Source organism: Cricetulus griseus, chromosome 3 (genome assembly GCF_003668045.3).
Source record: "Cricetulus griseus strain 17A/GY chromosome 3, alternate assembly CriGri-PICRH-1.0, whole genome shotgun sequence".
Lineage (NCBI taxonomy): Eukaryota > Metazoa > Chordata > Mammalia > Rodentia > Cricetidae > Cricetulus > Cricetulus griseus.
The window spans coordinates 115,362,200-115,384,163 of record NC_048596.1 but is presented as its reverse complement, the minus strand read 5'-3'; positions in this window follow the sequence as shown (position 1 = coordinate 115,384,163).

Sequence of the window (21,964 nt, the reverse complement as noted above, 5' to 3'; positions counted from 1 at the left end):
TTGAAGAAAGGTAAACCATGGATATTGTCAGTGTAACCGGTGGCCTGCTCTCCCCCTCTCCCCTGCTGCCTGGCTTTCCTCCTCTTGTCTCCTTATTGTCATCCATTTTAACTTTATCTTGCACCTGTATTGGAACATAGTTAACACCATATCTAATTTAAGTAATGGGTCCTTATTAGTTTTTTAAGTCTTTAGTAAATATTTGTGAACTTTGCTGAAATCAAGAAAAGAAATAGCTTTTTCAGCCTCTTGGATACACGTCTCAATTTTTTCCCCCCGAGACAGGGTTTCTCTATATAACAGTAATGGCTGTCCTGGAACTTGCTCTGTAGACCAGGCTGGCCTGAAACTCACAGAGATCCGCCAGCCTCTGCCCCTCAAGTACTGGGATTAAATGTGTGCACCACTACTGCCTGGCCAAGTTTCCTTTTCTGCTTTTAGGGTTTTTGGTTGGCTTGCCTGTTTTCCTGGTAACTCTTTTCTTCCATCATGGCAGTTTAACCTGGTGTCATTCAGCTTGTGCTTTAATAAGTAGTGCTGATGATTTCCCCTTGTCTCTCTGTAACCCTCTTGTAAATTATCCTTACATTTTCATTATGCTTGAGTTGCTTTTTGAGTTGATTTTTCTCCTCTGATACAAAGCCCACTTTCAAGTGTTTGTTTCTTGAAGGCTTTGCCATATGTTTTATGAGACTCTTCATATTTGAAACATCTCTTCAGTTGCCTTCTTCATGAACGACAATGTGTCTGAATATAGTGGTTGCTGCCACACTGCCTCTGAGAATTTCTTTATGGTGTGGTGAAGAACTTGAACACAGGCCATATGTGTGCTAGGCAAATGCTCTACCACTGCCCTCTCCTGACATCTCTTTTTTTGGGGGTCTAAATATTGAAATGTTGAGGCCATTCTTGCTTTCGTCTTCTTTTAAATATTCCCCCTTCTCTCTATCTTCCCTTTCCCCCTCTCCTGTATTCCCCCTCCCTCTGTATCTCTCTCTCTTTCAAAACCTTCTGTAGTAGCATCTGGCCTTGCCAGTGAATTTGAGTTAGTGGCCACACTCACTTTGCAATCAAACCTGGCCCTGAGTTTTTATCCTCCTGCCTCAGTCTCCCAAGTGTTGGTATTGCTGCGTTGTGCCACCATACATGGTGTCTTCCTCCTTTGAATTCTCTTGAAGCATTGAAAATCACCTATCTAAAATATATATGTTTAACTTGAAAACATACCTGACATAACTGCAAGTTTTATTATTGTAGATGACTAATTACTAACCTGTATTTCAAAACTATACATTACATTTTAAAATGAGCTGCATAGGTATGATACCTTAAACAAGAATAGAAACATAAATACAAAAATAGCCTTAATTTGTATCAATATAAAAAATGTCTTAAATAAGAGTAAAAACATATATAGAATATGTTCTAACAAAATTAATTTTATCAATATACAAAAATCCATACCAATGTAAAATATTAGAGATTAATAGTTAATTTTTTAGCTTAAAATGGATTCAATAATCTACCCTTTTATCCTATCCTTTCCATATTCCCCTTCTCTCTATTTTTTTTACAAGAAAAAGATTCTTAAATTCAACCTCCCTTGCTGTGTTTCCTCCCTTACCATGACCAGTAACAATTTGCAATCAACTGACAAACATTCATAACCCCCTGAATGACCAAAATCTACCCACTTCACATCTTGGGAATGTGGGCATCATATTCTTAAAATTATTTCCTGTTGTCTGTGCACAACAGCATCTTTAGGGGACCCTGAGAAAATTGGGATAATGTCCAAGTCCTGGGAGAGCTAAATGTATTGTTTAGTCTCTGTGTGATGGGAAAGCATAGAGATTATCTGGGTGGATAGTCTGTGAGACTGTACCATCTCAGCTAGCAGCTTTGAAATTGTCCTGAGCAGTTTATAGTTCAAACCTTATCTAATGGTGGTACCACAATCCAGGTGGAATTGTTGTGGGGCCCCATCATCTTTTTAGAGACTTCAGAGGTTGCTGTTAGGAATAGTCAGGGTTTACTGCAGAAAACTTAAAACACTTTAAATGTCATATACAGCAGATCTCAGAGAGGTTAAAGAACCACAATCTATTAAGTATATCTGGGGTACACAATAATATATCATCCATGTAATAGTAAATTATAGATTGAGGAAACTTTACAAATTAGTTCTAATGGCTGTTGTATAAAATATTGACATAAGGTAGCACTGTTTAACATTCTTATGGAAGAATTTTCCAATGGTGCCTTTTAACAGGCTGGGAATTATTAGTAGGCACTGTGAAGACAAATTTTTCTCTTCTGTTCTTGTAACAGTATAGTAAAAAAGCAGTCTTTTAAATCAATAACTATAATAGACCATCCTTTAGGTAATAAAGAAGGCAATGAAATCCCAGGCTGTAAAGAGCCCATTGGCTGAATCACCTTATTTATGGCTCTTAAATCTGTTAACGTTCTCCATTTTCCAGATTTCTTTTTAATAAATACAGGAGAGTTCCAAAGAGTGGTTGGTTCTTCCACATGTTGAGTATTTAACTGCTCCTGTATCAGCTGTTCTAATTCCTGTGATTTTTCTAATGTCAAAGGCTATTGTTCCACTCACATAAGTTTGTCAGTTAAACATTTTAAAGGCAGGGATGTTGGTGTCTTTGAAAGATCAGCAGCTATTATGCCCTGTTTATGTACAACCTGAACATTCAGAGACTGTCTTTGATAATACCTTTTAATATTTTTCTCAGAAGCATACATTAATTTACAGATTGTTTCTAAGTGGAGATATGTTAATCTGTGTTTTCCATTGCTGCAACAAATCATGTCCCCACAAATTCATTGCTGTGTTAGCCACATATAGTTTTAATTTTCCTGTCTTTTTTTCTGGTCCTATAGACTCCACCTATCTTGCACTTTGCTTTACCTGTGATAAAGTTCAAATTACTAGAAGCTGAACATTTACCTCCTGAAGAGGCCAATCTGGATGTAAAAATTTTGGTGAAATTATACATCTGTACCTGTGTCTACCAAACCCTCAATTTCAGTGCCATTTATAGTATTTTTAGCTTTGGTCTTTGATCATTTATAGAAGTTTGCCAAAATACTTGTTTTGTGGTTTCTCCTGAAAATTTTGTTTTATCTACTGAAGCTGTTCTATCATCCAGAGCAGTGTGGCTTTTAACAACAGGCATTAAGTCTTTTAATTGCTCTGTGGAGGAGTTTCCCCCATTGCTGACAGGGAATGATTGAGCCAAATTTGATTGGGGGCCTTCAAGTGGCCTCCTAAGGCATTTCCAAATGGCAAAGAGTTACCTTGCTTGTCCTTTGTTGATCTGAATTCATTAGCTCAAAGTCTACTTTTACCACACCTTCTGCATACTCCAGAATGCTGGGGCCTTCTGTTTGGATTATCTCTAGAAAAAATATTGTTTTTAGGAACACCTTGCCTACCTTGCCTTTTCAGATGGCTTTGTTTACTACAATTAAAACATCTGACTTTCTGATTTTTAGAAACCACTTCTCCTATCCAAGTATCATCATAAGTGAGAAATCCACTATCAGCTGCATTTCAGATCCATTCATCTGTGGGTGCTGATCTTGCCTTTAAAGGCATAATCACCCTCTTTGCATTCTCAATTAGCATTTTCAAAGCCAAAGTTTCAGTTAATGCTTGTCTAATGTATAGATCTGAAATCATTCTATTCACAGCTGAAGTAAATCTTTGTAAAAAAAAAAAAAATCAGTGAAGGCTTCTTTTGGGTCTTGTATAATTTTAGTAAATGATTCAGTCCTCTTTCCTGATTCTTCAACCCTGTCCCAAGCATTCAAAGTGGCTATATAGCATAGGATCAAGGTATTGCCATCAAACATAGACTGTCTATGCAAATCAGCATACTGACCCTCATGGAGAAGATGGTCTTGGAAAATCTAATGGCCTCTAGCCCTACCTTGTTATTCTATGACCCTAGCTTCTTTTCTCCTGCATGATTTCCATTGTAGTTGAGGACCAGCTTCCAATATTGCTATAACTAAATCTTTACAGTTTTGTGGAATAATCCTGTTCCTAGTAGTTCATGAATTTAACATTTGTTTCACAAAGGTATATGAAATAAGTGCTTCCTTAAATCTCTTCAAATCTAACATTTTTTACAGGATTCCAATTAGCTTCTGCATAGCCTTGAGGATGCCTATCATCCAGTGGTCATTCTTTTATGGTAACTGGATAAATTAAGATGGGTGCTCTAATAACCTTAGGGTGCTTCTTCCCCTTAAGTTTCATAATGCAATGGTGTGGTAGGTTCTGCTATAAATTCCTCTGTCTGTGTCTGAGTATTTTTCTTATTTTCACTAGAAGGTCTTCCTAAAGGTTGTATCTTAACAAGAGTAAGTCTTTCTAAGTCTTGGATCTTATCAGCCAAATCTTTTTTATTTTTGTTAGTCAGTCTTTCTAAGGTCTGTATCTTATCAGTAGTCTTTCTAAAACTTGTATATTTCTATTCAAATTATCATGTACAGTAAAACCACTTTTTAAGGATAAAATATTAATTACCAAACTGATAGTAATTGCAATTGACATGTCAATCCCAGCTAAGTCATTTACCCCCTTATTTAAAATTTCCTTCTTCAAACCATCCATAGAAGCACTATACATTGTGCTGTTTCCCATTCTTAACGTGGGAAAGATTTTTCTTTTTAATATTAACACTCTACTAAAGGACTTCTCAGATACCCTCTCAGGTATCTCAACAAATCCACTGACTTCTCAGTAGTTTGTCTGAGGTGTCAGCAATAAATTTAAGCCCTTCCCAGCAATTTCCAAATGTGAGCCTATCCCCCCTCCCAATCACCCCCAAGTCTGCCTGCTGTGTGTGAGTCCTCTCTCATATAAAGGCCCAAGGCAACTGCATCAGAGCTGGCTGGTGTGACTCCTCTGTGTGGTCATATAGCACCAAATGTTGTTTTAACTTTGACACAGTGGGTATGCCTTAATCTACTGCTATCTCAGACAGAAACTGCAACTCTGCAGTAACCAGCCTGCTTCTCTAGTGGTGGCCAGGCCACTCAACTTGTAGACTGGTGAGAATTCTGCTGCCTCAGGCACCAGCCCTGTTGCTAAAGGTAGCTTTAACTAAATCTCTCTTCTAATTATGAATAAGACTTGAGATTCAAAGGCTGGGGTGAAAACCTGTGAGCTCAGAGAGACTGAGTAGCAACTAGCTAACCCTCTCTCTTTGCTGGTGTCTGGGGAAAGACCTATGTTTCCTTGAAAAACCAGAAAAACCTGTATCACTCCAAACCCCACCCTACTACTACCTCTGATGCATGGAGGCTCTATGATTACTTCCTGTTAACTAATGCAGCCTCCTGATGCAGGGTTAATTTGTTTTAATTGACACAAATGTAAGCTTGGGGTTCACAGTGTGGTTGAATATCCCCTGACATCCTTCACCTCCCTTTTTCTTTTGTTCTTCTGTCTACAGCACCCCGTTATCAAGTTATCAATTTCTTAGTTGATTTGGTTGTCTGTCCTTTTGGTTTGGTCTAATGCCTTTCTCATGTCTTTTTCTTTAAGCACACTGTTCCATGTCTTGTATGTTTTAATTTGAGAGTCTTTTAATTTTCTCTGAAGTCTCCTTTTTTTCTCCATTAGTGTTTTGATGTGTTTGCTTCTGTTTCTCACACTTGGCCTATTTTGGGGGCCCTCCCTCTTGTTTCTTGTTATGGGCCCGGGGCATTTTCACTCTTCCCTACAGCAAATCTGTGTGCTGGATGGAAGGGCGTGGGGTCTTACTCTTCAAGAAACTGGCTTCATTCCTTGTGCTTTCCTTTCCTGTCCTGGGCCTCTGATGTTCCACTTATGAGCAGGGCTGGTGTACATGTGACATCCTGAGTGCTCCCCGTACTATCATTGTCCCTAGCCACAGCCCTCAAGTCTGGAGCTGGAAGCACTCCCACAGGACAGCCCTGCTCAGGGACTCTTTGTGGTTAATAGCTCTTCCTTCTGTCGTCATTCATTTATGGAAAGGGACCAGGTGTATGTTGGCTCTTTCTGAGTAGATGGGATCTGAAGTGCCCTCAAAAGCCCATGTGGTGGCACTTTAAGAGGAAATGCCTGGTTGGGGGAAGGTGGGTCCTTGTGGAAACCCCTGTGTCTTTTCCCTACTACCATGTGTGCTTTCTCCAAATGAGCTTTCTCCTCCATGTTCTGTGTGAGCTGGAAGGCATTGCCACAGCCCTAAAATAGGCAGCACCAATGTGGGCCAAAGCAAACCTTCCCCATTAGGAGTTGAACCTCTCAGGCATTGCATGACAGTGCCTGACACACTTAATTCTATGTGTATGGAAAGTGCACTGCTACCTCAGTTAGAGCTGGGTAACGGCTTGCTGCCATTTAGAGAACTGGATAACCACACAAATCAATTGCAAGTTGGGTGTGTTCCCTTCCACATGGCCCAGTTGTCACACATTTCCTGTTGTACTCCTAGGCCTCTGGAGTTTTGTGGGGTTGTGGGGTCAAAGACCAGCTCTTTATCTCAAGAACCAGGGCTCCTCTTCTAATCCCACTGTCATTACTGTATTCAGGTTTATGGGCTTGTTTGTGATCTCCTATTGTTGGAAGATTCATACTAGTTTTTAACAAAGATCCTGGCTACTTTGGAAGTTACCATGCTGCTTACTAGTGTGGCCTTGGGGCCTCAGAGACCTGCTGTGCTGAACCTGTGCTGGTCCAGCTTGGAGAGCAAGGTGCAGGGCCCTGTCAGTGCATAGCCAGCTGTCCTGTGGCTTAAGGATTGCTTCTGTTCTGCCTGCATTCTACTCCTTTCTGAAAAACTAAAATTAAAATGTGAAATGCACAGGTGTGTGTGTGTGTGTGTGTGTGTGTGTGTGTGTGTGTGTGTGTGTGTGTAAGAGAGAGAGAGAGACAGACAGACACACACATACACACAGACAGACAGACAGACCACACACACACACATACACACACACATGCACACACACACACACACACACACACACAGAGAGAGAGAGAGAGAGAGAGAGAGAGAGAGAGAGAGAGAGGAGAGAGATCCTCACAGGATGGTTGTCCACTTCCATTGACACACAATATTTTGGTTGGCCTGGAGCTTACCCAAATAGTCTAGAATGGCCAGACAGACATCCCAGAACCCAGCCTGTGTAGCCCCAATGCTGGGAAAGCAAGTGCCCATCCCAGAACCCAGCCTGTGTAGCCCCAATGCTGGGAAAGCAAGTGCCCCTCCACACCTGCCTGCTTACATGTGTTCTGGAGGATAGAACTCAGGTCTGCAAGCACCTTATTTCCAACCCCTTTTTCTTCTCCTTCCTTGTTTCTTATTTTTCCTTGGTATTCATCCAGTCTGACCTAGAACTCGAGGCTGTCTACCTGCCTCAATATCCTGGGTGCTGGGATTATAGATATGAGCCACCCAAACTGGTTTGCACTATCTAACAGGCAGATGCTGCTTCTTGTGTGGCTTCTAGGGAATGAGCCTGTTTCTTCCATGCAACTCATGTTCAGGCACAGTTGTCTGTTTCCTAATTACTTCAATATCTACCCACTAGTGCATGGTAAAGTCCAAGGGAAAAAGGAAAAAGCCACCTCAATTTCCATGTTCCTCATAACAGCTGCCACCTCCTTCCCTCCCTCCCTGTCAGTCAGTTTACTTCTCCAGGGTGTTTGCCGATTCCTCTGATGGGATGAACCCTCTCCACTCGTTTATGACGGTGGCGGTGGTGGTGGGCATGGCAACCTTAGACTCAGTCTAGACTGTTGTGTGATCTTGAGAAAGTCAACCACATCCTCCTCAGGATCCAGTGACATTTAAAGCATAGTGGCCACGTCAGCCTGCCCTTTCCAGCTGAACACAGGCAAGGGGGTTAGGCTTGCCTGGAGTCAGACACCCAGGTCATCGTGTGGGCAATGGTGACTGGTGAGTGTGCTCAGAGGTGGACAGATGGACAGACAGCAGGACACCATACCCTGTCTCTGTACCATTTTTTTTAAAAAGTGTATTTAACCAGGCAGGGAGAGGAGGGTCGTTGAGGACCAAATCGCATGGGTGAGAGAAGTCTGCTAAGACCTTGGGGAAAGGCTAGTACCTCATGTGGAAACTGACTTTAGATGGCTGATGAGGTGGGAGCCCTGATACCTGGCCATGTGGACTTTCTCCTCATGGGTTTCTGCTACCTGTGCTCTGCTGTCGCTTGTTTGTTTTTATGGCAATAATGTCCCTTAATGGAATGCTTTTCACACTAACTTTCCCCAGGTGGCTTCTGTGTTGCTCATGCTAAGTGTGACGGATAACATTTTGCTTTTTCTGATCAATGTAGTGGGTAGAAACTGCTATTTGTGGTCTGGAAATATCAACTCTGGGCATAAGCAAGAAAGTAGGGGGGTGGGGCGGTCTGAAGGCAAACAGGGAATGCATGCTCACTGCCCCTGTGATGTCACAATCAGCTTCACCTGTGACCTGGTCCAGCCTCACCAAAAGCCACTCCTGGCTTTCTGTCTGGGTGGGATAGCCCCTAGAAACTCAGCCATGGCAATCCTATGGGAGCAGTGTCCTTGGGAGCTTTAGTTTAGAATAGCTGAGCTGTGTTGCATCTCAAGATTTCTTTGTGAGTTCAGCTGGTCACTATGAGGCAACTGCCAGTCACAGTGGTTCTGAACTCTTGAAGGCTGTGATTCCTGAGTGCTGTTTGGAAATTGGCACCATGGAGATGAAGAGGAAGCCCTTCCTACCATGGCCAACACAGGCCCCACATGGGTCCAGAAGGTCAGCAAGTGTTTACTGAATGAGGGGTTGGACACTGTGGGCATAGTGTGGCAACTTAATGGAAGCAAGTCAGAAGGACCTTGGGAAAGACAGCAAGCCCAACCAATGTTAAGGTCCTCACCTCATCAGCCCCATAAGAAACTGTTAAGACAGTGTCATTTGGGTGTTAACTTTGTCATCCGTCAAGAGCTCTGACTTGTTCGTTGGGTGAGCAGTGTCTGTGCATGGCAGTGTAGCAATGCCACCTTCTCCAGGGAGGCACTATGGATGGATTTCAAAGCTAAGTAGTCTGCTGTGGGATTTGTTGGAGCTCAGCGTGAATATATTCACATAGGCCAAACTCAAAGTCAGAAATCTGTGTGGTATTTGTGCTCTTTAAGTTGGTTCCCAAAGCTTCAAGCTTGAAATGGGGTCTAAGGAGTGTATGTGTGTGTGGGGGGGTGGGGATCGAAGTGATCTATGACATCTTCAGGTGTGTGCTCTAGGATGCACACCAACCCCGCTGGAAACGTGACAACAAGGAGTGACAAGGCTTTTCCACCTCATATGTACTTCCTATGTATCTGGTTCCTAAGGCACCTGGTCGGTTGAAGAATACGCTGAACTACTAAGAACAACTGGGGAAGGGGAGACAAGCTTGCTTCAGGGTCTCAAGCCCATTTCCTGATGAGGTGCAAGAGGAAGGGTGCGGCGTTACTAAATGGTAGAATCATGTCCAGTCAATCTTTTATTTAGTTTACATAAAATCCAGAGGATAGCGTCTGGGGAGATAGCTCCATGGGTAAGATGCATGCCACATGAGCATGAGGATCTGAGTTGGGATTCCTAACTTATGTAAAAAGCCCCAACATGGAGACAGGACGAGCCTTGGTTTTCCTTGGCCAGCTGGTCTACCTGAATGGGGAGCTCTAGATGCAGTGGGAGAACCTGTCTCAAAAGATATAGTGGAGGAATAGAAGACACTCACCACTGACCTTTGCCTCCACACACGGCATGTGCATCTGCACATGTATGTTCACACATGAACACATACATGCACATTACAAACACATATATAGATGCTAGTGGAACAATGTAACACCGTGGTAATGTATTTATTCTACTAGGATTAATATGGAAATTCTGACATTGGAGGAATGTGACTTTTAAGAAGTCTGCAAGTGGCACTATCTTCCTGCCCACTCCACTTTTTGAGACCACCCCTGCGCACACACACACTTTTTTCTTATTATTTCCCACTGCAGCATACATTGTCTGTTTATAACCCTCTTAGTGATGTTTTGGTGCAGTGGACACACTCTGTAGTTCCCTCCAGGGCGAATGTATCCAGTCTCCATTTATCTTCTTTATTTATGATGAAAACATTCAGAATCATGTTGCAGCTTAAAAACTGCACACAGCCCATTGTTGTCCTTGGCCACTGTACAGGGACACACACCCAGGAGCTTCCTCCTGTCTGGGAGCCCTGAAGCCAGCTTTCCTCCTCACCTTGTCCCCACTCTCCCAGCCTCTCACAACCACCATTCTGCTTGGTTTCCATGAGCTCAACTCTGCTGGATTCCACGAGTGACACCATGGGGCAGTTGTCTTTCTGTATGGCTTATCTCATTTAACACAGTGCCTCTCTACCTCCATCCATGTTGTCACATGTGACTGGATGTTCATCCCTTTCTGTGGAACAGTAGTTTTCCATTGTGCCAAGTTTTCTTTGTTCATCCATCAGCAAATGCACACCTGGGTGCTTTCCATTTCTTGGCTATTGTGGAGTGGTCAGAAATGATGATGGTGGTGCAGCTGTCTCTCTGGCATGTCATCAGCTTCCTTTCTCTGGGCCAGATACCCAATAATGGAATGGCTGAATCATGTGGTAGTCCTATTAAATTTTTTTCCCTACCAATTCTAATTCTATGGCTTGCTGGATGAAGGCTGTGCACTAGGGACACCTGTGACCCTGCCTTTTGCCTGAGGATATTTGTTTTTGGCCCGAAGAAGAGAGTGTCAGGGAATTCCTGGCCTTGCAGCAGTCCCAAGCTGTGATAGACAGGGAGCTAGTACTCAAATTCCCTTGGGGTTGAAAAAAAACTGGGAGGAGCCTCCAGCTCCCAGAGTGCCCCCTCCCACCATGACAGTGCACTGAGGGTGGCCTTCTTCCCTCCTCTCTCCCCTCCTGGTTTTAGCCACCTGCCCTTTGCCCCCACCCCACTCTAAACTATTTCTATTTTAACCATTGCATCCCAATCTGTTTCTGTGGGAACAAAAGACAGTGAATACTCAGTCTACTATGGTCCAAGAACCCCCTGGCATCCTGGGACACATGGTCCACCTGTCAAAAGACATTTGAGTGTGATGGGAAGTGGGACCACTGATGTATGTTGCTGAGGGGTTACTGCTAAACTGTCCTCCAAACAATACATAGCTTTTAGAGATCCATGTAGAAGTACTTACAAATGAAGATATGTGGATTGCTTCAACAGTGGTTGAAGCTGGGGTGGCAGGAGCATGGTGGTTTATTACATTGTTTGGTTTACTACTACAATGAAACAAAATGAATCCCATATGAATACCCTCTGATGCCCCTTCTCTGAGGCAAGATTAAATGACCCTCTTCCCAGGCTGGGTACCAGGGTGAGTACCTTTCTCCAGTGGGCCAGCAGCTTGGTGGGCATGGTCTTAGCAGCATCTCCACTCTTGGCCCTGCTCCACATTGGCATCTTCCTTCCCCACAGTTTATCCCCTAAAGCCTGTCTGGAGCCTTTGGCATCTCCCAGATTCACCCTATCTCACGAATCTCTGCTCTGAAGTTGTCTTGACCTCTGGTCTTGCTGCAGCTGCCTTCCAGCTGTAGCCCCCACCCCCTCACCTTGACTGTCTCTTGCCAGAATTGCTAGGGTGAGCAGGCGAGGAGCGGTGGGCCTGGAGCAGAAAGGGGCAGGGTAAGGGTGTGGTGTTTTAGTATGTGATCAGCCACTCCAGTGTGACCTTGGCCTTGGACAAACATTCCAGGGATGTAATAGAATGGTTTTAACAAAGTTGTGGATAGGTTGCTGTGGTTCCAAGGGGGGTGGGGTGGAGTGGGGGGTGGGGGATGGTATGCAGGATGGGTCTTTAGTCCTGGGGAGATTTGGGAGCTTGAATTATCAGAATATTGGCCGTAAGGTCTGTACTTTCCCAGAGGGAACCGAATGCAGCCAGAAAACAGAAAGCAAGCCAGTACTTACAGCTGAACACCTGGCTCTGGGTGGGTCAACTGCTCAGGCCTTAGAACAGCTGTCCCAAGCCTCTGTTAGCAGGATAACAGGCAGAATGCAGCCTCCAGGAGATTTCATCCACCCAGGTAGCCTGAGGGTGGCTGAGAATCCAAAGACCAGTATGGGGCTGGAGAGATGGCTCAGCTGTTAAAGTCTAGGCTCACAACCAAAGACTAGTATTATCCTAGCTCACATAGCTTGCAAACTGGTACATCTACGGTTTGTACTCTGCCCCCTGGCTTCCCACCCATCAAATTCCTTCTTTTTCCTCTCGTCTCTACTCTCTTGACATGGGAGGCAGTGCAGTTGATAGGGACAAGAGCAGTTTTGGTATTTTCTAGCTAAACGAGGTGCTGTGGGTGTGGCAGCAGCAGGTGTCACAGTGGGAAGCTTGGTGATTGGTGTGGGGCAGGGGCGGTATTGCAAGTTTTGGTCTTCTCCTTTGGACATTTGCTGGGCTTCCTGGTGAGCAGTGAAGTTCCATTCAACTTTTTTGTAAGTTCAGCTCTGTGGAGAGACTGGGCTCATTTCCTGAATACATCCCCTTCTTACTTCTGCTTCCCACAGCCAGATCTCTTAGGGCTTTTTAGGACTCCCCTTCTATTCCTACCTGCTGGGATCCCACAAAGTGCAGCCCCTTTCTCTCAAACCCCATTCCTTATCTTTCTATTTTGGTTTTAAAGTGTGTGTGTGTGTGTGTGTGTGTGTGTGTGTGTGTGTGTGTAGGGCTGTGTGTGTATAGAGGGCTGTGTGTGTATAGAGGGCTGTGTGTGTGTAGAGGGCTCTGTGTGTATAGAGGGCTCTGTGTGTGTGTGTGTGTGTGTGTGTGTGTGTGTGTGTGTGTGTGTGTAGGGCTGTGTGTGTGTAGAGGGCTGTGTGTGTAGAGGGCTCTGTGTGTATAGAGGGCTGTGTGTGTGTAGAGGGCTATGTATGTAGAGGGCTCTGTGTGTATAGAGGGCTGTGTGTGTGTGTGTGTGTGTGTGTGTGTGTGTGTGTGTGTGTGTAGAGGGCTGTGTGTGTGTAGAGAGCTGTGTATGTAGAGGGCTCTGTGTGTATAGAGGGCTGTGTGTGTATAGAGGGCTGTGTGTGTGTAGAGGGCTATGTATGTAGAGGGCTCTGTGTGTATAGAGGGCTGTGTGTGTGTGTGTGTGTGTGTGTGTGTGTGTGTGTGTGTGTGTGTGTGTGTGTGTGTGTGCATGCATGAAGAGGCCAGAAGAGGGTGTTGAATTCCCTGGAGCTAGAATTACAGGTGGCTGTGAGCTTCCTGTGCTGGGAACTGAACTCGGGTCCCCGGAAAGAGCATCACAATGTTCCTGACCTTTGAGCCATCTTTCCATCCTACATGGTGTCTGTTGCACATGTTATACTCTGGAGCAGTCTGACACCATATGGAGAAAAGCTCATGGCATGCTGACCTTGCAGCATGGCTTTGGCTGCAGGATGCATCATCTGTGTCTCCAAATGACTTCTGTCCACACTCTTCAGGGTGGGTCTTCCCCTTTGCATAGCTTCAGTCAGTCCTGGCTTCCTCCTGCACCTCTCAACTGCAATCACTTGACTCCACTTAGACTCCTTCCCTGGCACTTCCCTCAGCCTTCCTCGTCTCACCTTTCCTTCACCTTGATTGCTACAAGGCACATCTCATAATGAGTTATTTTCCTCTGTGTGAGCATGTGTGTGTGAGCAGATGCGCATGCATGTGGAGACCAGAGGTCGACTTTGGGTGTCATTTCTCGTGAGCCATTCTCTGCCTGTCTGTCTGTCTGTCTGTCTGTCTCTCCCTCCCTCCCTCCCTCGTCCCTCCAGGATCTCTTATTGGGACTTGGGTTCCTCAGGTAGGCACAGCTGGCTCTAGATCCTGGCAGATCCTCCTGTCTCTGTCTCCCCAGCAGTGAAGTTCTATACACACTGTGCCTGGCTGTTTAAATTCGGACTCTGGGGATTAACTCAGGTCCTTAAGCTTTCCAGGCAAGCTCTTTATTGACTAACCCATCACCCCATCACCCCAGCCTCCATTACCCCACTGTCACTTGTTCCTCTATCCCGAGGAACCCAGTCTCCCTAAAAGATGAATCCAAAGGCCTTTGTAGCTTTATCTCTTGTGACCATCTTGAAAACATCTGGTGTGGTTCCCGTGCCTCCACCTCTTTCAAATCATGACCAACTGGAGTTGACTTCCAGTCCTTGTCTTTTCACACTGCTCATACTCTGAGATGCATGTCATCTGTCAGGGGGATGCCTGTGATATGTCAAAATCCCCAAAGCTACATTTCTGTTTCCAGCTCTTGACAGACTTCCCTCTATTTCAGGCTGGGTGACCACAGTGTTTCACTTTGTGTGTATGTGTGTGTAGAGGATCATCTTGACTCTTGTTGCTTAGGTGCTGTCTACCTTTTGTTTTCTGTTTTTTTAAAAAGACAGTTTTTTTGTTTTGTTTTGTTTTCCTGGCCTGGGACTCTGAGTAATCTAGGCAGGCTGGCTGACCAGTGTGTCCCAACGACTTATCTCCACCTTCACAATGATGGAATTACAGGTGTGCTTTCTTCCACGCCCACCCTTGTTAAGTGGGGTGTCTGTCTCTGGTGCTCAAGCTTATGAGGCATGCCTGCCTTTCCTGATTGCTGTCACCCAGACCCAAAATTGCACTTCAGTTTTCATTAATCCAAGTCCTTTCATCCTCCCATGACTAAAACCAGAACAGCCATTGTTGTTGTCGGGCAAGGTGCCCTGGGCAGGATTCCCCAGGTTTGATTGAATCCAGGCTTTCCTTCTGAGAGGCCGGTGAGCTTAGGCAAATTGTCCAACTTCTCTGTCTCAGGTTCCAGAAATAGACATTCCTGCCTTGAAGGATTGATGTGGAGATGAGAGTAGATGAAAGAAAGAAAGAAAAAAAAAAAGAAAGGAAGGAAGGAAGAAAGAGAGAGAGAAACAGCTTAGTTCTTGGCAAAGGACATATGCATTGTAGCTTCTGACAAACACAGAGCTTCATGTCACCCAGTGTCCTAGATACTTCATTGACACTGCTCCACTAGGGCCACACTCTGAGACCTTGCCTCCTAACTGCTCTAAGCTGGCTAAGCCCACAGGTCTCAGTGCTTGTCCCCTCCCTTGCCACCTCTTATGCTGTCTTCCCCACTCTCTTCCCTCAGGCCGTCTTCTACCGCTGCTACAGGAGTCTTTCTAAACACAAATCTCAAGTAACCACAAAATTTCTCTGCAGTGCCAGGATAATCCCAGGATAATCCCAGACTGCTTCCGACAGCTGCCAGGCTCATGTCTGGGCTGCTGACCTCACCTGTGGCTGCCAGGTTCATCTCACCCATGGCTGCTGGCCTAACTCACGGATGCCAGGATCAGCTGTGCCTGCTGGCTTTGCCCTGGCCGTCTATAATTACCTGCACTTTCCATACTCTGCCTAGTGGGGTCATGCCATGTGTGGTATTCTTCTCTCTGCTGAAATGCACTCCTCTGTCACCTGTTGAAATTTCACCTGCTGCTTCTTTGCCTTACTGCCCTTCTAAGGATGGTGAAAATGCATTAGCCCAGTTCCTTTGTTTATTGCATATTTCCCCATTGGTGGTCCAGGGCCCTGACTTCCTTGCACTTTGTTGCTTTATTAGTTCTGATGTGTGTGTATGTCTGTATGCATGAACATATATGCCCATGGATGGTTTTTTTTTTTTTTTTTTTTTTTTTTTTTTTTTTTTTTTTGAGACAGGGTTTCTCTGTGGCTTTGGAGGCTGTCTTGGAACTAGCTCTTGTAGACCAGGCTGGTCTTGAACTTACAGAGATCTGCCTGCCTCTGCTTCCCTAGTGCTGGGATTAAACGTGTGCACCACCACCGCTCGGCACATGGATGTTCTTGAAGGCCAATAATGAGCGTCTGATCCACTGGGTCTGGAGTTAGAGGCAGTTGGGGGTGTGGGTCTTCCGTAAGGTTTGCAAGGATTCTTAATGTCTGTCTGTCTCTCTAACCCATTCTTTGTCCCTTGCTTTTCAGTGTTTGATGGCTCAGAAGGGAGATTATGGCTATCAGTGAACTTGTAAGTTCACTTGTAAATCTAGTAATGTTAAAATGAAAAGCCCCACCAGCCTGGCATATGCAGCAGCCAAAGAGAGACCTTGTCTCAAAGTAGAAGGGGAGGACTCACACTCACACACACACATACACACACACATACACACACACACACACACACACACACACACTAGAAAGCACTCATTCCACTTGTTTTTTACTGTGCATGAGTTTAAACTCTTCCTTCTGTCAGTGTAATTTATAATTTGTTCAACACTTTAAAGTCTCAGAAGTCCAATGTGTGTAGCCCTTGTACGATTTGAAATTTTGTAAAAAGCAGCCAGAAGATACATATATAAACATGACCGAAGAGCTTGCTCCTAGCACCATGCTTTACTGTTGTCATTATGCCAGACAGCAGCATCAGCACTAACAGTTTAATGGATGACCTTAGCCAGCAGCCCCAGACGGCTCAACTAAGGGAACACTCTTGCCATCTCCCACCAGTAATAGTTATGATACAAAATGTTGGGAAGCAAATAGAGCTAGGTTCTATGCTATTGGCTAGGGATTAGACATGGACTCAGAATGTCCATGCTTCTTCCAGAAGATTCTGAGCTGCTTTTGTTGGCATTATCATCAAATGGTAACCACATTAGTGATTGACAGGGCTTCTGGAGCTCACTTCTTTCAGCAGGGTCTTCTACCATCTTACCTGATATTTGACTCAGGTAAAGTTTTGTGGCTAAAATAAGTGTGTGTGTGTGTGTGTGTGTGTGTGTGTGTGTGTGTGTGTGTGTGTGTGTGTGTGTGTGTGTGTTTCAGACTCTCCCAGATTGGCCTGGAACTTCAAGCTAGTTTGGAACTCACAATCCTCCTGGTTCTGTCTCCTGAACCCTAGGATTTAAGCATATGCTACTGGGGTCAGCAAGACAGCTCTCAGATATCAGGACATGCTGGCCTCTCAGAGTCTGTGTTTATCTCAAAGCCTGATGATTTGTTAAAATAAATAGTTAATTGTATTAGTTCCCATGCAGATGCACAGGGAGAGACTTGGCTTCTCTCTGGGTATGATGTAAGCTTTATGTCTGGAAAATTATTTCAAGTCCTTGGAAGGTGTGGTTATGCTTTAAGACCAGGGGACTACTGTGTATCTATCTACATGACAGTCTTCTCACAGAGGGTATAATGACCTGTTCAGGAATGACCTCCTGAACAAGGTCATTGCAACCAGCAGCATCTGGATGCCTTGGGATTACTGTGGTGTTTGAGGTGCCCTGAGGTAAAGGTCTATAACTGTGGCTGCCCTGGGTGGAGTGCTGAGTGTAGGCATGTGAGGCTGCCACTTCCACATGCAATTGCTCACACATCCTGAATTCATTTTGGGTTGGCCCTGCTTTGCAGATGTCTGTTTTCCACATCATCCACTTGAGGGGTCTAAAGCTTATGTCCATGCCATACAGAACTCAGTTTCTGCACATTGGTGACTTGTTCCTTCCTGCATGAATGAATGAATGGGCAGGTGGATACAAGAGAATGGAGGAGGCTCTGTTTGCGGCTTGTCTCCAGTTAAGATCTATGCATACTTTGCCTAACTACTAGGGAATCATCAGTATTTTTCTTAAGAACTTAGATGATTTTGCAAGATTTAAGAAACAGATAAACACACACACACACACACACACACACACACACACACACACACACACACACACACGTTTATGGGATCAAGTCTTTCAGGGTACATTTCTTCCAAGGGTGACTATTTGCTACATGCTGATTTAGATTGTGGCAACTCTATAGAATGTGGCTGTTATGACTAGTAAGGGTCTGTTGTATTTAGGTCTCTATGTCTAAGAGTGTGAGGTAGTCAAGATTTATGAGACACTGCTGTAAATATGAGCTCAATAAATGTATTATTTAAAAAAAAAATGCAACCCTGGACTGGAGAGATGGCTCAGTCAGTAAAGTTCCTGATGCTCTAGCATGAAAATCTGAGATCAGTACTCAGCATTACTGTAGAAAAGTGTGGCATAGTGTCTGAAAGTGTTACAGCTCTGAAGGGAAAGGAATCCTGGCAGTTGAAAGCTAAGATTACCTATAGCTCTGTTCCCATGGGAGACAGTTTCCCAAGAAAAGTGTTACAGTCATTGGTCCCTATAGCTCTGTTCCCATGGGAGACAGTTTCCCAAGAAAAGTGTTACAGTCATTGGTCCGGGAAGGTTTCCTTAATGCAAGTGTAACAACTGTGCTCCAGCAGAGGTAGATCAGCCTAGGTTGTCACAGTCTGCTCTGCTCCAGAGAAATGTTACCATTTTCCTCAGATTCCCAGAGAGTAACAATTCAGCTCCGGCATGGGAAGGAAAAATTTCCCAGTCAAAGTGTTACAGTTCTTTTATGCTCTGGCTCCATTCTGCTCCAGCAAGAGCTATTATTACAGCTCTGCTCTCTGCTCCAAGTGGAAGCTGTTACAGCTCTGCTCTGCTAAGGAGTTTCCTCACAGCAAGTAGCAGTTCTGCTCTGTTCAGGCAAAAGTTGTTACAGAGACATCTCTGCTCCCTGCTCTGGGGAACAAAAGCACCACAAACAGATTTATTGGGAGGGAGGAATCCAGTAGAGTGGCTGCCTCTGCCAGGGTGAAAAAAGGGCAGCCCCAAACTGAACAGGTAGAGAGCTTATGTAGGATTTCTAAATGGGCAGAGAGCTTTTCAAGGTGGAGATTTTCAGGGTGGGGATTGGTAGGATCTTAATTCCTGAGCTTGGGATAAGCTCAGAGATTGGTTGGATTTTTATGCTCAGGGATTGGTTAGTTTCATGCTCTGGTACTGTTTTTCATGCTCAGGGATTGGTTGGATTTCAACTCCTGAGTTGGTTAGGGGCAGGGTATGTTTCTTTGGCTCTGGTTTCAGGGCCAGAATTTTTTTCCCACTGGCCTTTTTTATCCTTCAGTGCCCATGCCTGTAATTGCTGGGCCTGGGAGGCAGAGATAGGAAATCCCTAGGCCTGCTAGCCAGAAAGTCTAGATAACTGGGTGATTCCAGTTCAGTGAGAGACCTTGAATTTAAAATGCCATATTTTCAGTTCAGTGCTCTTGGTATGATAAATGTGAAGATAAAAACACTTGCTATTTAAAGGAAAGAGGGAGCAGGTATGGTGGTTCCTTCCTGTAATCTTCAGAAGTCTTTTTGTTTGTTCATTGTTGTTGTTTTGTGCTTTTTATTTATTTATTTACTTTTTTGAGATGGGGTTCTCTGTGTATTCCTGGCTGTGCTGGAACTCGCTCTGTACACCGGGCTGGCCTCAAACTCGGAGATTCACCTGCCCCTGCCTCCTGAATGCTGGGATTAAAGGTGTATCCCACTACCTCCTGACTGTTCAGAAGTCTTGAGGCAGGAGTGATTTGAGTTTTGGGCCAGCCTGGGTTACAAAGCGAGACCCTGTTTAAAAGACCAAAACCAAACCAAAAGCAAGAAGAGCTAAGTTGAACAAGGATGCTGTGTTTGTAGTGTTTCTGTAACTCCCCACAAATAAGAATAATTCAGGAATCTGGCCTCAGGGTAGTTCCATTATCTTTTGGGGCCTTGATGGGGTTTCAGTTACTTCCTAGAGATCCCCTGACCCCACTAACTTCACAAGACCTAATTAAAGTTATACTGTTTCGGAAAAACTTTAACCCAAAACCCCTGCTCAAATCCACTTGGTGTGGAGTTTTGCATCTCCTTTACTTTCTCCTCGGCCCCCGCACCGCTCACTCTAAGCATCCATGTAGGGCATGCACAGGGCTAAGTTCAAATGAATATATTAATGTATGCATCTGCCATCAATGCCTTGTATTCTGGGGAGACAGAGGAGAGTGTCAGAGGAGAGTTACAGGGTTTTTCTTTCCTTTTTGGCCACACAAAGTGCTTTTTGTCACTTTGTGCATGGGCCATGATCAGACGTCATGCAGAACGCATATCAGTTCTGTGGTGTGGCTCTGCCTGGCTCGGAATACCTCATCTGTGTAGCCAGCATGTAGTGGAGCAAAAAGAATCTCTGCTTTATGCACATATGAATGCAATGTCTTTGTTCATGGAAAAGTGACTTTGATTGTTTAGAAGCTCTATGAATTTTAAATGCAGTTTGGGGTCCACTGTATTCTATCTTTTAGGGGAAAATTATGCTCTGCAAGCTTGGGACTGAATGCCTAATCTGGTGGTATAAATGATTCTTGCTTTCAAATCTTATTATTATTATTTATATGTATGGGTGTTTTGCCTGCGTATAAGTCTGTGAACAACATGCATGCTAGGTGCCTGTGGAGGCCAGAATATAGCATTGGCTCCCCCGGGACTGGAGTTAACAGCCAGTTATGAGCTACCATGTGGGTGTGGGAATTGAACCCAGATCCTCTGTAGGATCAGCCAGTACTGTTAGACTCTGAGCCATCTTCCAGCCCCTGATAATTATTATTTTAAGAGATATTATGTTTGCTGTAGCCGTTGTCTGTCCATGAGTTGCTTCTGGCAACATTTAATGTGCACTGTAAACATTTTTATACTTATATTTGTGATGTCTTATTTCATACAGGATTTGAAGTAGCTTGGTAGAAATTTTCTTTAAGTATGAAATTTAAGTAAGTGTAATGTATCATGATCAGAGAAAATATAAATAAGTTTAGGAAAAAGTCAAGGCTTTGGGAGGCCCTTGGGCGTAAGTGCACACGTAGACATGGGCAAATCAAAGGTCCATTGAGCTATATTGTTGATCATCTCATTGGATGCTGAGCTTCTGGCAGCCGTAGGGGAAAGAGAGAAGCCATTGCTTAACCTATTCTTTGGCTCTTCAAGGGCTTATTTATTTACTTATTTATTTTAAAATTTGAAACAAGCTTCTTTTACATGTCCCAGTTCCCTCTTCCTCCCCTCCTCCCTTCCTCCCCACCGACCCCTTATCCCATCCCCTTGAAGGGCTTTTTAAAACATGCCCACCACTAATCAGGGCTACAGTGGGATCCCAAGAGAAAACTGGCCAATCAGAAGAGAGGATTAAGTCTACATTTTGCCAGTCTAATTTTGGGTAAGAAGCAGAGGTAGGAGGAGTGCCTGACATCTGCTTGCATCATCAGGAGTCTCCAGAGGTGCCTGGTGTACAAATAAGGACAGACAGGGGAGATCAGGGTCTTTCAACTCGGAACCTACTTGATAGTAGGTGCTGTGCTGCTCTTGCAATTCAAGCATTAAAATTTATTTTAAGGAAACAACAATAGGGTGTTTTGCGCGCGTGCCTGGTGTGTGTGTGTGTTAGATCCAAAGACAATTGGAGTCAGTCCAATTGGGGATTGAACTTGGCAGCAAGTGCTTTTACCTGCTGAACCATCTTGCTGGCCTAGGAGTTCTTTTCATTTTCCTTGGAAAATGAAAAAGTGGAAATATTTTTTTCTTATACAGTGCTCTCTCTACCATTATGTGTACTGTCTATAAATACCATAAACATTATGAGGTCTTGAAGCCCCCTACCAGCCTCTCAGTTTCAGGATCACAGTGTCTCCATCTTTTTGTCTCCTCCTCTGTAACTGTGCTGGCATGAATGAAGATATTTTAGAGATGTTTGTGCCCTAGCTGCTTTGGCTGTCACACCACTGAAATTGTGGACTTCCAGAAACTGAAAGTTCCCCAGGAATCTTATGTTCTGAGACAGAAAGGCTTCAGAGCTGGCACAGGCCAGAGAGGGTGCTCGTCTCCTCCAACAGGATTTCACACAGTCTGACAGCCTGTCAGACCACCTTGTTAGAGAGAGGAGCTGAGATCAGGATGATGGGTGGGGCCACACCGTGGCCAGGATGCTTAACAGGACAAACCTGCTGCCATCTCAGGAAACCTAAACTTCATGTCAGTAGCTGGAACACAGCCTGTGGA